This window comes from Cervus elaphus, chromosome 9 (assembly GCF_910594005.1).
Source record: "Cervus elaphus chromosome 9, mCerEla1.1, whole genome shotgun sequence".
NCBI classification, from domain to species: Eukaryota; Metazoa; Chordata; class Mammalia; order Artiodactyla; family Cervidae; genus Cervus; species Cervus elaphus.
In genome coordinates, this window is record NC_057823.1 from 104746454 (window position 1) to 104762194 (window position 15741).

A 15741-nucleotide genomic window follows, 5' to 3' on the forward strand; every position below is an offset into this window, starting at 1 on the left:
TGTTTCTCCCTATTCGTGAATTCAACAGGGAAAGATCATCTCTGGAGGCAGAGCATCCTGGTTACTCTGGAGAAGTGCTGCCGTAGTGACTTGTATAGTTTCCATACTGGTGTTTTTAGGGGACAAAATCTTCATGAGACAGTCTTAAGTTTGCTTTTGGAGCCAAAGTAATCTATTACATTTTACTTTTTCAGTTAAATGAAGTATCTACTTTCTGATTTTCGTAACAGGTTATATGTTTGAGAAATCAATTGTAAAAACTACAGCAGAGTGACTTTCATAGCAATATCTCTGTGGCTCTTTTGAGTCAAAATTTCCAATTTACCAAATCTCAGAGTTATTGGGCCATTTTTGTGTATAGAAAATCTTAAGTCAGAGAGGGATGCCATCTTTGTATAATTTTCATGCCCAAAGCCTGGCAAGATGACTGGTATGTAGTAGGCACTTAAAATAAATGATGAATGAATATGTGTGTAAACATGGGAAGTTAATCCTAATGTGATGAAACTTGAAAGGTTTGCTTTTATTTTTAATTTCTTTTATGTCAGGATTTAAAGGCATATAGATTTTCTACCATATACTTTGTACACTTTCTCTCTGTCCATTTGCTCTGATATTTGGGATAGCTTAAAGATAGTAATTGACTTATTATGAATTTTATGATACCTCCAGAATTTAATTTGCAAATTGAAAATTTGGTCTTTATCATACTTATCCTGGGTGATCTACTCACATTTATACATATTTAGATACATTGGTAAATAATAACCTCCTTTTTCCAAATTCGAATTCAAAGAAATCTCTGCCTTTTCCCTTCAGACATACATATATAGTCATTTGAGTCTCTTCTATATCTCACACACACTAAAACAGCCATGGCAGAACTTGAGATGTAAGTTGAATAACTAGAGGATTTAAATTTTGTAGGATAAAATGGATATATATGCAAGTAATCTTTGAATTTTATATATATACACACATACACACACACACATATATATATAGTGACTACTATTTCCCTAATAACTAAGTTTGGTTCTCATCAAGATTGTTGAGATTTCAAGCAGGGGCTTTATGCTCTTGTTCCTTTTCTAACCAGAGTCCCTCTTTATTCTAAGGATTTGACAAATGAGTGCAGGATGGTGAGCAAAGGCAGCCTGAACACTGTCTTCAGAAAACCTCGGTGAGGATCTGTCACCATCATGGCTGCAAAAACACTCTGGTCTGAGAGGAAACCAAATGAAATAGTAAAGAATCGTCCTGTCATCTGAGCACAGATACGTGTTGGGAATGAATGTGTTTTCTGTCTTAGTCTGGTCAGACTGCCGTAACAAAATACCACAGATCGGGTGGTTTAAACAACAGAAATTTATTTTCTTACCGTCTGGAGTCTGGAAGGCGCACGGCCGCGGTGCCGGCGTCGTCCGTTTATGTGAAGGGCTCGGCTCGCTTCCTGGCTTCCAGACGGCCATCTTGCCCCTGCGTTCTCACAAGGTGGAGAGAGAGAGATGATTCTCTTCCTCCTTTTTTTAGGCCACTAATCACATCTGATTAGGACCCTACCCCTAATTGCCTCTTAAAAAACTCTTAACTCCTAAATATAGTCACATTAGATGTCAGGGCATCAACATATGAATTTCAGGAAACAATTCAGTCCATAGCACTTTCCCTTTAATCTCCCTCGAACAGACCACATGGGATAAAGGAATGAATGCAGACTAAGAGAAAGACAAAGTCAGAATCTGTTTTAGGATAAAGGATGTCTCCTAAATTGAAGTTCTGCTGTACCTGGAATCCTGGCGTTGCAATAATACGGATCCGACGAGGGTAGATATTGGGGAATTGTGGTCTAGTAGATGCACTCTGTTCCTTACAAAATTGTTGAAATAAATCAACAAGTATTTTTCTCTGATTTTAAGTTGGTTTTAATTTAGTCTTCAAGTTATCCCTCCTAGGAGATTCTGAGCATCTGAAAATAGCCATCATATTTTTTCCCATTTTAATTTCCTCAGCCTACATCTGAGTGCGCCCCAGCCCCTTCCCTCAGCCTGCTGCCTGCTGCCTCTAATGCTACTGCGCTAAAGCGCTAATGTGCTGCTCACTTCAGTGAGATGCTTGCTGCATATCTTGCTTTCATTTCCTGTTCTATTTGCTATAAACATAGTTATTTCCATTCTGTTGCTTTCAGTCACATATGGCATTTTGAAACAGTTAAATAAAGAGATTATCAATATTAGATCTATCTCAGCTGTAAAACCTACATTTATGGAGAAATATGATCTATTCAATTTCATTTCTGAAAGCCTAGCATCCCAGTGATGGTCATAAATTCACATGATTACCCTAAGCATTAGATTTTGCATTTGGATCACTATTTAACTAGAAGGAGAAATCAAACATTCATGCAAGCAAAGAAGCAGCTCCCTATTAATGACATGTGCAAAGAAACTGAAAAATACAAATGATTCTGACAAAGATCATCCATAAAACTTGACACCCAAACAAAATGACTCCGTAATATCTCCTTTTGGGACAGACAACGTGAAAAGAATATTAACATTTTGCAAAATTCAACATTTTTCAGGAAATCTCTTTCTCTTTCATTAATTAACTGAAATAATAGCAAAAATGATACATGCTTTTGTCATAAAAATGCTGCATACGTATTGACAACGTTTAATTGAAAACTTCCTGAAATGCCTTCAAAAACATCAATTATTTAAAATATAATATTGTTATTGTCTGACTCAGATTCTAAGGAATTATGTACTTAAAAGAGCCAGTGAACAAATTAAACTTCAAAAAAAAAAAAATCACAGTTTTAATGACTGCAGAAAATAAGCTCATTTAGAACATTCTTTCAGTGAAAAGCAATGATGCCTGCCTGTATGAAAAATATTTGAGAAATTAATATGGCATTTAATTTTGTTATTATCTGGAGAAAATTCTGAGAATTATTATTTAACTGAAAAAGTAATGCATTTGATTCATCTTTCAAATGAATACTTCAGCCCCTCTCCAAATAATGGTCCAGTTTATCATGAAGAGGAAGGAAAGTCATCAAAAGGAGTTGCTTTCCTGGCATTTTGACTATCTTCTCCATGGTTATTCTGATAGTATATCCCTGAGGAACGTTTGGGGACTAAGACATATAGATGTTATAATTGAAAACCAAACAGGGGCTAATGTCCACCACAGGGGAGATAATTAGAAAAATCATGCATTGGACTGCTGTTTGGTATGATAGTCAAGTAGAGCTCTATCATTTGATTACAAGCTTCATTCAGTACAGAGCATGTGTCCTTGGGCATGAAGTGATTAAGCCATAAGCATGCTGAGCTGTTCCTGGGGGTTAGAAGGGTGGCAGAGATAAGAGGGAAGGTAGGGAGTTGTTTATTAGCATAGCAAGGGCGTGTCATGATGCTCAACAGAAGAAAAGAGAACTAAACCGAAGACCAGGACTGAGAAAAAACTCAGACAGGACACCATGTTGTCACATGATTAATCCTGAGTGCTAAGCAAGGATACAGGTACTAATCAATGAAACAAGCTGCCCGTCTTGGAAGGATCATTTTCCTGCCACTGGAAGCAACAACTAGGTTTGGCAGTTTAAGGACTGAACTCTGAGATGAGTATAAGCCAGTGGTTATCGTCACTACTAGTTCTGCCCATTTTTAACTGCACGCCCACTCCACTAATAAATGAGAATCCCCTTGATCTTGCATCTTGCCACTATTAAAAGGATTCCTGGTAAATTCTGATTTACTATGTTTCAGAGTCTCTGGCAAGTGTAAATATAAACACCCTTGAAAAAACACACTCCATCTCTGAAGCAAGAAGAGTTTTGAGCATAACATCTAGGAATAAGAGCAACTTGGAGCACATAAATAAGGTCCAGAGCAGATCTGACAAAAATGAAACATTTTGTTGGCTACACATTTAAGTGACCCAGAAACTGATATTAAAGTCCACTATATATTCTTTATAGTACATTTAAATGTTGACAAACTTTCTGGCTCATGGATCTGAGTTGAAGAAACATCTTGAGGGATTTATTTCTTTTCCTTTTTTTTGTCCAAATGGAGACTCTCTCCAAATTTATTTAAGGACTTTCACATGATTTCTCTGGTATGGGTTTAAGAACAAAACAAAAGCTAGAAAAACTTTGGCCAAATCTCACATATAATACAACAAATATCCCTTTGAAACTTGTTCCAGCATATTACAAATCTGTCTAATATCTGAATATTTATCAAATCATGGTTAGGGTAATTTATGCCTATTTCCTTCCTTCCTCCATTTCATCTCTTTGTAGGATGCCCTTTTGGTGTGGGTGAACCATAGTCCACACAATGTCATCTCTTTGGTGAGTACATTTGGTTCTGAAGGTTTTATAGCATGCAATCAAATATGAAACCCATATCTAATAATCTTTGATATTCACATATGTTCATCTTCAAAAACCTCAGGTTTAAATGCCTTGACCAATCAATCACTATGTTAGGGGAACAGATACACTCTTTATGGTCACTGCAAATTTTATAAATGAATACAGTGAAAATTTAAGACAACCTAACATGCAAACAATTTGTCCATCAATAGTTATAAAATACAGCATACATTCAAGAATATGGAACTTCCCAAAATAGCGTGTCTTACGAGGAAATGTAAAGAAGTGTTCTTTCTTTCAAAGAATAAGCCTGTGGGGTAACTCTGATAATTGATAAATGTCTGGTCTGCACAGATCCTTTGAAAAACACGTTTCTCATATACACTATGAATAAATGTGTTACCATAGAGTTAATGTTAATTAGGTACTATATTTCACTTGATCTTAATTTGTAGTTATTCAAGGTATGTTTCAAAGCTACTGTTTATAGTTTTATATATTTATATTTATGTATTTTGCATACTGTAAAAGCTTATATTCATAATATGAACATAAAGTCACACAAAAAATAACAATTTTTAAAGATGTATACTCTATACTTTTTAATTATTAAGGTTTAGGTATTTTTCTTCTGACCTTTAGGATTTTCTGAACCTAGATTTAAATTTAAGCCTACTTTAAGGACATTGAAAGAATGCCTAAGAAATATTTTGAAATTGGGATCTAATATATATTACATCATTATGTATAACATTTAATGTAATTATTTTAAAACTATATCTCTTTAATACACTTTTGGTTACAAATGCATATATCTACAAATGCATATTGTAGTTAAAGAATACCCTAGGAAATGGTAGGTATGTTCTTGTGTAAGAAAAAGATTTAGAATGTTTCATTTCCACTGAAAGATGACATGAATTTCATCTTCAGGCTGTGATCTATTAATTAGTGGTGCCTAAAATACCTAGTCTTCCCAAATGATAATCCCTTAAAACTGGAATTTCTTGACCTCACTGCCTTCATGACACACCTTTAAAATACTACAGTAAGAATGAAAATAAAATACAGATTTACCCAGCATGTTAAACTACTTCTTCCAAAATATTGTCCTATGAAATTACATGTATGATGATAAATATACATTTAGAAAACCTAAACTTACATAAGTGCTCAATAAATACAAAATGTTATTAGATGGAAATCAGTCTGCAAAAATTCCCTTATATTTGCATCAAATTAATTATTGAATTTTCATCACAAACAGGGCTACCTATATCAGTACGAGTTTCTCAGGGAAGTAGAATGAATACAATATACATACTCAGGAAGGTCCCCTGGAGAAAGGAATGGCTACCCGCTCCAGTATTCTTGCCTGGAGAATTCCACGGACAGAGGAGCCTGGTGGGCTACAGTCCATGGGGTCCCAAAGAGTCGGTCATGACTGAGCAACTCACACACACAGGCACACACACACACAGAAAGTAATATTTGTTTTAAGGAACTAGCTCTCACAATTATAGGGGCTGGCAAGTTCAAAATTCTCATGGAAGTCCAGCAAGCTAGGAATTCCAGCGGGATCTGATGCTGTTGCCTTGAGTCTCAGGGCAGTCTGAATGCAGAATTCCTTCTTTTTCGGAGAACTTCAGTCTTTTTTTATCGACGTGTATTTGATTTACAGTGCTGTGTTCATCATTGCTGTACACAAAGTGATTATGCTAATTATACATCCATTTTTAAATCTTACTTTCCATGAGGGTCTATCATAGGACGTCACAGGACGCATCACAGCATAGACTGCAGTCTCTGTGCTGCCCAGCAGGGCCTTGCTGTTTATCCAGTGTGTGACATTTGCTAACCCCAGCCTCCCGCCACATGCCCCCACCACGCCCGTGCCCCAGCCACCGCCGGCCTGTTCTCTACGGCTGTGGTGCTGTTCCTGTTTCATGGATAGGTCCGCTTGTGCCGTACTTAAGATTCCACATATGAGAGAGAGCGTATGGTATTTGTCTCTCGCTTTCTGACTGACTTCAGCTAGTGTGATAGTCTCTAATCACATCCCTGTTGCTGTGGGCATCATTTCATTTGTTTTTATTCCATTGTGTCTGTGTACCACATCTTCTTTATCCATTCTGTTGACAGACGTTTAGATTGTCCCCATGCCTTGGCTAGTGCAGATACTGCTGCTATGAACATAGAGGCGCATGGATCTTTTTTAATTAGAGTTTTGTCTGGAGCTCTGCCCAGGAGTGGGATTGCCAGATCATATGGTAATTCTGTGTTTAGTTTTCCCAGGAACCCCCATACTGTTTTCCACAGAGGCTGAACCAACTTACATTCCCACCAGCAGCGTAGCAGGCAGAGAACCTCAGTCTTTTCTTTTAAGGCTTTCAGCTGATTGGATGTGAGCAACTCACATTGTTCAGGCTAATTGCTTTATTCAAAACTTACTGATTTAAATGTTAATCACATCTCAAAAGGGGCTTCACAGGTGGCTCAGTGATAAAGAATCCACCTGGATTGCAGGAGTTGCAGGAGATATGAGTTCGATCCCTGCCTGGATTGGGAAGATCCCCTGGAGGAGGGCAAGATAACCCACTTTAGTATTCTTGCCTGGAGAATCCCATGGACAGAGGAGCTACAGTCCATAGGGTGGCAAAGAGTCGGACATGATTGACACACATCTAAATAACTGAGCATGCATGCACACACATCTAAATAACAGCTTCACAGCAGCATCACCAGAATGGTATTTAACCAAACAACTGGGCCCCATGGATTAGCCAAGCTGACACATAAAATTAGTGATCACACTAAGTCAGGACATCTTCCTGGTCTTCCTGAAAATCACACCAAAGCAACAAGGAAAGGGTATACCACCTGTGACCTCGATTTTCAGGAGAATCAGGACAAAGCTATAATAAGTTGCCTCCCTCGTATATGTGAAAGCAGCCAAAAGGAGTTTAGATGGTTAGAAGTCATGAAGGAAGAAATCAAGGTGAGTTGGTCAGGCTGTCCTGTGACTGCGTCAGCAATAGGTGAAGGGGCTCCTTCAGAAGTGCAGAAGCCACATCTCTTGAACAGGAAAGAGCATGACCTCTGCACCAAGCTTGACAAAAGAACAGAAGACAGGGGATGTTTGGGATGTTGTGGGAGCACACGAAGACACACAGGACCCAAGGAGACTGCTAGGTAGGAAGCGGTCTGTTTCTACAGCCGCAGGAGCAGAGACTTCAAGTTGTGAAGTCTGGAATGTTGCCTAAGATCTTCTCACACCCCACCTCTATGCGAAGAATCTGCAAATAGCTAGTTTAGGAAAATCCAACTGATTCTGTGATATGTACTATAAAAGTTTATGGCCCAAATCAATGTATGAATGTTGCAAAAAATGTAGTAAAGATTCCAAAATTAACCAAAAAATTTTGGAAATCTCAGATTCTTTCATCTTCTACTCCATATACTCCAGGGTGCTCTCTCCATCTCACTCAAGTAAAATCTAAACTTTAAAAAGCCTAGAAGCCCCTATATGATCTCATACCCCATTACCTCAGACTTGCAAATCTCTGTGTCCCTGGCTTTCTCTCTTTTCTGAGAAAATTCCAAGTATAGTAGTCTGTCAGTGACTTTTTTCTTGCTCTTTTTCGTCCCTAGCATATTCTTCCCCAGATATCTATATGGCTCACTCTTTTAGCTCCTTCAAATTTTAATCAGCTATCACTTCCCAGAAATGATTGTCACAGGTGACCTTATTTAATAACTGTGACCAACACATGAATATTCCTTATTCCTCTTCTCTGAGTTGTATTTTTCTGCATAGCACAATTCGCAATTTGACATATTAAATATTTTCATCAGCGTTTGTTGTATTTGATTTTATTTGCTGTTGTATCCTCAGTGCCTGCTTCAGTGTAGGGATTCACAATATATTTGTTAATTACTGAATGGTTGAATGAATGAATGGACACTCTTCAGCAAATGTTTCCACATAGCAGATAAAAAGTATGGCCAAGTGTATTACTAAAAAATTAAGAAAACTGACTTAAAGCATGACCCAAGAAAGGAAACTTACAAAGGACAAATATCAGAACTTAGAGCAGAAATAAGGGAACAGCAGCAAAAGATGCAACAAGAATTGGTGCAAGAAAGGAGTAAGTAGGAAAAAAAGAAACATCACATATATAAAAAATGAAATTTTAAGAACAAAAATAGACACCTCAGATAACCCAATAAGTAATATGTGAAATAGAAATAAAGCAAGGAAAAAGTACTGGAAATTAACTTTATATAGATTAGATAAAGAAAATGTGATATATCCGGATATACAGTGAACCATCAAACAGAAACATACAAGGAAAAAAACTATGCAGACAATATAGATGAAAGAAACCAGATATAAAGCATACATACTATATGATTTCCTTTATATGGAAATCTAGAAAAGAAAAAAATGAAATGCTGGTAACACTATGGATTGGAGATTGCCTGGAGCCGGGAGTGGAGGCAAGAACTAACTTCAAGCAACATGACGGAAGTTTTCAGGGGTCACGGACATGTCCTAAAATTTCCATTTCCAATTCCACTCCGTTTGCCAAAGCTCATGGACCTCTGTACTAAAAAATATACCTCAATATATTCTCTTTGTTTTCGTATAAGAATGAGAGAGAAAATAATTGATTTATAAATGAGGCAAAGAACATTTAATTGCACACATAATTGAAATTCTCTGTGAAGAAAATTGATATAACATTTAAATACATAAAATCAAGAAAATATTTCTGAGATAAATGTTTATTTATTAATTTAACTAAATGATGTATTTACTATGTATTAATCATTAAGCATTCTTTACGGGTTAACTCAAACTCATAACAACCCTCTAAGGTAAATCTTATTATTTTTCCCATTATACCGATGAGGAGACTGAAATGCATATAATTATATCAAGCTTCTCAGCTAATAAGTGGCGATGCCCTAGCTATTCACACATTAAAAGGGCACATTATAAGCCAAAGCAAACTGAATAGAATGCTAAACAGCCAGACATTGGTTGGTCAAATTATTAGACCTTACAAAGAGAAAATAAACAATATTTATACAGGGTTAAATAAGGCTGGATTCACAACCTGCCTGACTTCAGACTATACTACAAAGCCACAGTCATCAAGACAGTATGGTACTGGCACAAAGACAGAAATATAGACCAATGGAACAGAATAGAAAGCCCAGAGATAAATCCACGCACCTATGGATACCTTATCTTTGACAAAGGAGGCAAGAATATACAATGGAAAGAAGACAACCTGTTTAACAAGTGGTGCTGGGAAAACTGGTCAACCACTTGTAAAAGAATGAAACTAGAACACTTTCTAACACCAGACACAAAAATAAACTCAAAATGGATTAAAGATCTAAATGTAAGACCAGAAACTATAAAACTCCTAGAGGAGAACATAGGCAAAACACTCTCCGACATGAATCACAGCAGGATCCTCTATGACCCACCTCCCAGAATATTGGAAATAAAAGCGAAAATAAACAAATGGGACCTAATGAAACTTAAAAGCTTTTGCACAACAAAGGAAACCATAAGCAAGGTGAAAAGACAGCCCTCAGATTGGGAGAAAGTAATAGCAAACGAAGCAACAGACAAAGGATTAATCTCAAAAATATACAAGCAACTCCTGCAGCTCAATTCCAGAAAAATAAATGACCCAATCAAAAAAATGGGCCAAAGAACTAAATAGACATTTCTCCAAAGAAGACATACAGATGGCTAACAAACACATGAAAAGATGCTCAACATCACTCATTATCAGAGAAATGCAAATCAAAACCACAATGAGGTACCATTATACTCCAGTCAGGATGGCTGCTATCCAAAAGTCTACAAGCAATAAATGCTGGAGAGGGTGTGGAGAAAAGGGAACCCTCTTACACTGTTGGTGGGAATGCAAACTAGTACAGCCACTATGGAGAACAGTGTGGAGATTTCTTAAAAAACTGGAAATAGAACTGCCATATGACCCAGCAATCCCACTTCTGGGCATACACACTGAGGAAACCAGATCTGAGACACGTGCACCCCAATGTTCATCGCAGCACTGTTTATAATAGCCAGGACATGGAAGCAACCTAGATGCCCATCAGCAGACGAATGGATAAGGAAGTTGTGGTACATATACACCATGGAATATTACCCAGCCATTAAAAAGAATTCATTTGAATCAGTTCTAATGAGATGGATGAAACTGGAGCCCATTATACAGAGTGAAGCAAGCCAGAAAGAGAAAGACCAATACAGTATACTAACGCATATATATGGAATTTAGAAAGATGGTAACGATAACCCTACATGCAAAACAGAAAAAGAGACACAGATGTACAGAACAGACTTTTGGACTCTGTGGGAGAAGGCGAAGGTGGGATGTTTAGAGAGAACAGCATCAAAACATGTATATTATCAAGGATGAAACAGATCACCAGCCCAGGTGGGATGCATGAGACAAGTGCTCGGGCCTGGTGCACTGGGAAGACCCAGAGGAATCGGGTGGAGAGGGAGGTGGGAGGGGGGATCGGGATGGGGAACACGTGTAAATCCATGGCTGATTCATGTCAATGTATGACGAAAACCACTACAATATTGTAAAGTAATTAGCCTCCAACTAATAAAAATAAATGGGAAAAAAAAAGGAAAAATGCCAAAAAATAAAATAAAATAAGGCTGGATTCAGATTTCTACATAGATACCAAAGACAGTGGAAAACATAATAAAAAATAATAGAAAAATGAAGAAAGCCATTTACCAATTTTATAGTAACTATAGATGTCTTAAAGATATAATACTAAAAATGAAAAAAAAATCAGAAAATGTTGCCCACCTTGAGTTCATCTTACAGCTAAAAATTCAGCAAACAGAATGATAATAGGGAAGTGTAGACTAAAATGTTGGGTGATGTGTTAAGTGTTCTCCAGAGGAAGTGAGGCAATAAAATATGGGAATTTCTGATAAGGAACAGACTCACGCAGTTTTGGAGGCTGACAAGGCCAACATCTGCAGGGTGGATGGTCAGGCTGGAGAACCAGGAGATCCAGGGTTTCAGTTCAAGTCCCCAGTCCGTCTGCTGCAGAGAGTCTAACTGCAGTCTGCTGGAGAATCCTCACTTGCTTGGGGGAGACGCTTCTGTCCTTTTGTTCTATTCAGGTCTTCAACTGATTGAATTGTTGGATGAGACCCGCTCAAATTATGGAAGACAATATTCTTTACTCAAGTCTACTTATTTAATATTAATCTCTTTCAAAACTGTCACAGAAATATCCAGAACAGTGTCTGACAATGTATCTGGGCAGTCCATGGGCCAGCCAAGTTGATACATAAAATTAACCATCACAGTTGGTAAAAACAATATTGGGATACATAGGCAATAAGTTAGAAGTTAACAAAACAAGTAAAAGATGTATCTATAAACCTGGTTGCAGAAAAAACTTCTCTTAACCCCAATTAAGTGCTAATCAAAACTATAAAACCTCTAAGATAGCAAAGGTAATACAAAACATTCTGTATTTGAGTATGTGAAGTGTAGATATGCAGTGCTCAGAGAAAAATGCACATCCTTAACTGTTATCAGTTAAGAAGAATGGATTAAGTAACATAACCGCGTACAGAAATAAATTTAAAGCAAGCATAAGGAAAGAATTAATAAAAACAAAGGAAGGAATTAGTAAAGACAGAATTCAAATTTAATGAGATAAAAATAATCAAAATCCAAAAACTGCTTCTTTGAAGAAAAAAGTCAGCACTAAAACATAAAAATCTAGTTAATTAAGGTCACTTGGAAGAAAGCATATAACAGGAAGGCAAATGATGAAATGTCAAAAAAGACAGAAAAGTAGAAGAATCGGATGATTGATAAGTGCTGTGATGACACTATACAAACACATTTGAAATCTGAATAACAGATATTTTTCCTAGCAAAAATAATTTGTCAAAACTGATGTTGAAAGCCAGAAATTCCAAAAAGGTTAATTCCCGTAAAACAATTGAAAGAAAAATGGTCAAAGATTAATCCTCCTAGAGAGCAGTGGAATCAAAGGGATTCATAGGAGAATTCCAACAAATGTTTAACAATCAGGCTATTGAAATGCTATTAAACTGCTTCAGGCATGAAAAAGAAAGCAAGTTTATAAAATGAATATGACATTGATACTAAAGTCATATTCAGACTGTGCTTTAAAAACAAACTATGGAACAATGTTACTTATAAATATTGATGTAAAAATCCTAAATAAAATACTAGAAAAAGAAATTAGAGCAAAATTATAAGGTAATTTTACCGTGACTGACTAAGTTTTATCACACAAATGTAATGATGTTTCAAAATCAGGAAATCTTTTATATAAGTATTATAATCACCAGTACAGAGAATAAAAACCATTTGAAAAAATTTGAGCAACCACACTTAATAAATATTTAGTTATTATATGGAGTGTCATTTTTGTAAGTGAAAAAATAAATTACATATTGTCCAATCTAATGATATCAAATGAGATAAAATTCAATATATTAATCATAAAAATATATGTTTCTGTTCAGAAGTCAATGAGTTTAACAGAGGAAGAAATCAGAGGTAAAACATTTTAGAAGGAGCATGTAAAAATTTACTACTAAAAAAAAAATTTACCCTTTACTAAGATATAATTGTTTATCAGAAGAACCCAAGGGAATAAATTAGAAAATTCTTACAGAAATTCAGTAAGTTTAAGGAATATTATTAATCAGTCAGGCAGTTCAGTCACTCAGTCATGTCTGACTCTGCGACTCCATGGACTGCTAATATTCAGGATCAAACAGCTTTCATATATGCAAATAACCAGTTAGAAAATATGATTCAAGGGAAATAAACCCTATTTACAATGTCAAGGTTAGACAGGAAAAAGTAACGATAACAAAGATGAAAAAGGTCTCTTTCAAGAAAATTTTAAAGCAGCATTGAAAGACAGGCATAGACATAGACAGATGTAACAGCCTGCTGTGTCATTGGGTGGGTATGCTGCATATCGAAAGATTGTAATTCTCTCTCATTTCCGATACAACCTGAACAAACGTTGTTGCTGTTCAGTCACTAAGTTGTGTCCAGCTCCTTGTGACCTCATGAATGGCAGCACGCCAGGCTTCTCTGTCCATCACTGTCTCCCTGGGCCTCCTCAAACTCACGCCCACTGAGTCACTGATGCCAGCCAACCACCTCACTCCCTGTCACCCCCTTCTCTTCTTGCCCTCAGTTTTTGCCCTCTTTGCCCTCTTTCCCTCTCCTCGCAGTCCAAGGGGCTCTCAAGAGTCTTCTGCAGCACCGTTCGAAAGCATCAATTCTTCTGCGCTCAGCCTTCATTATGGTCCAACTCTCACGTCTGTACGTGACTACTGGGACAACCATAGCTTTGACTATACGGATCTTTGTCGGCAAAGTGATGTCTCTGCTTTTCAAAACAATGTCTAGGTTTGACACTGCTATTTTTCCAAGGAGCAAGCATCTTAAAATTTCATGGCCGCAGTCACCATCTGCATTGATTTTGGAGTCCAGGAAAATGAAATCTCACATTGTTTCCACATTTTCCCCATCTATGTGCCATGATGTGGTAGGACTGGATGCCATGATCTTAGTTTTTTGAATGTTGAGTTTTCAGCCAGCTTTTTCACTCTCCCCTCGAATCCCATGAACAATAGGAAATAAATATAGTAAGCATACATTGGGTTTCCCTGTTGGCTCAGATGGTCAAGAATCTGCCTGCAGTGAGGGAGGCCTGGGTTCGATCCCTGGGTTGGGAAGGTCCCCTGGAGGAGGGCATGGCAGCCCGCTCCAGTGTTCTGGCCTGGAGAATCCCACGGACAGAGGAGCCTGGCTCGCCGCGGTCCACGGGGTCGCAAAGTGTTGGACTTGACTGAGCGCCCAGCACATGCACACAAGTATAAATCAGACAAACTGATAGTTAATTATAATCTCAACTAGTTACAATGTTTAAATAGAAAAATATACAGAGAAAATATTTTAGCAAAGCTATTTAAAAGAGAGGAAGACCAAGCTTATGAGATAGCAATTTATTTATCATACAGTAAATATTAGTAAAGCTTCAACATTTAAACAGTGAGGTATTGGGTCATAAATAAACAGAGAGATCAATGGCCCAGAATAGAGCATCCAGAAATATATATATATATATATATATATATATATATATATATAAAATATATCTATCTTTGAAAGATGATGAAGGTAGCATATCAAATTGGTGAAGAAAAGATGAACTATTCAATAAACGGCATTGAAATAACTGGAGAAAAGTAGGCTGTATCCATACCTCATAGTGGATAATAAGATAAACTCCAAATGAAGCAAATATTTAAATAATATATTAACATACCTTTAAAGAAAAGATGGATATATTTATCTATGTAAATGTGAAGAACTTCCATAAGGCCAAATAATGTATATAAGTGTAGTCAAAGGGGGAAAACAAAAAATGAAGAAATAATATTTGCTAAGTCAGGTCAAAAATATCTCAACAGAAATGTCCTGAATATTAATATTGAAGAATATTGTAAGAAAAATAACTAAATAGCTCTTTGATATAAGAAAATAATCAAAAACTTCACAGGAAAGAAAACATTCTTTTAAATGTGAAATGCCATGAATAAACTCAATGAGAATTTTTAAAATGTGCACTGATGACAGAGAAATGACACTTTTTTAGCCTTTGATTTGAAAAAAATGAATGAAATTTCATTTTACACTGTTAGTAATGCTTTGTAGAAAGTCAGACTCATACATTTTCAAAATGAGTATGCATTCATAGCTTTTATGATGATCAATTTTATGTCCATGAAAAATGAAAATGTATATGTAGTCTGACCTGGTTAATCTTACTTCTGGAAATTTTTCCACAGATATACCCTTGTTTTAAATAATATAAGTACTAGGCTATTAATTGCATTAAAAATTTTTTAAAGACAAATTTTTTTCCATTTATTTTTGTTAGTTGGAGGCTAATTACTTTACAATATTGTAGTGGTTTTTGCCATACATTGACATGAATCAGCCATGGATTTACATGTGTTCCCCATCCCGATCCCCCCTCCCACCTCCCTCTCCACCCGATCCCTCTGGGTCTTCCCGGTGCACCAGGCCCGAGCACTTGTCTCAGGCATCCAACAACAAACAAGACAAATTTTTATCACTAGGTGGCTGTTTAAATTATGCTGCATTCATATAGTACAAAAATGCACAGCTGATAAGATGAGAAAGCATCTAAAGTGTGGATATGGACGGATTTAGTATTAAGTATTATGCTCTAGAGAG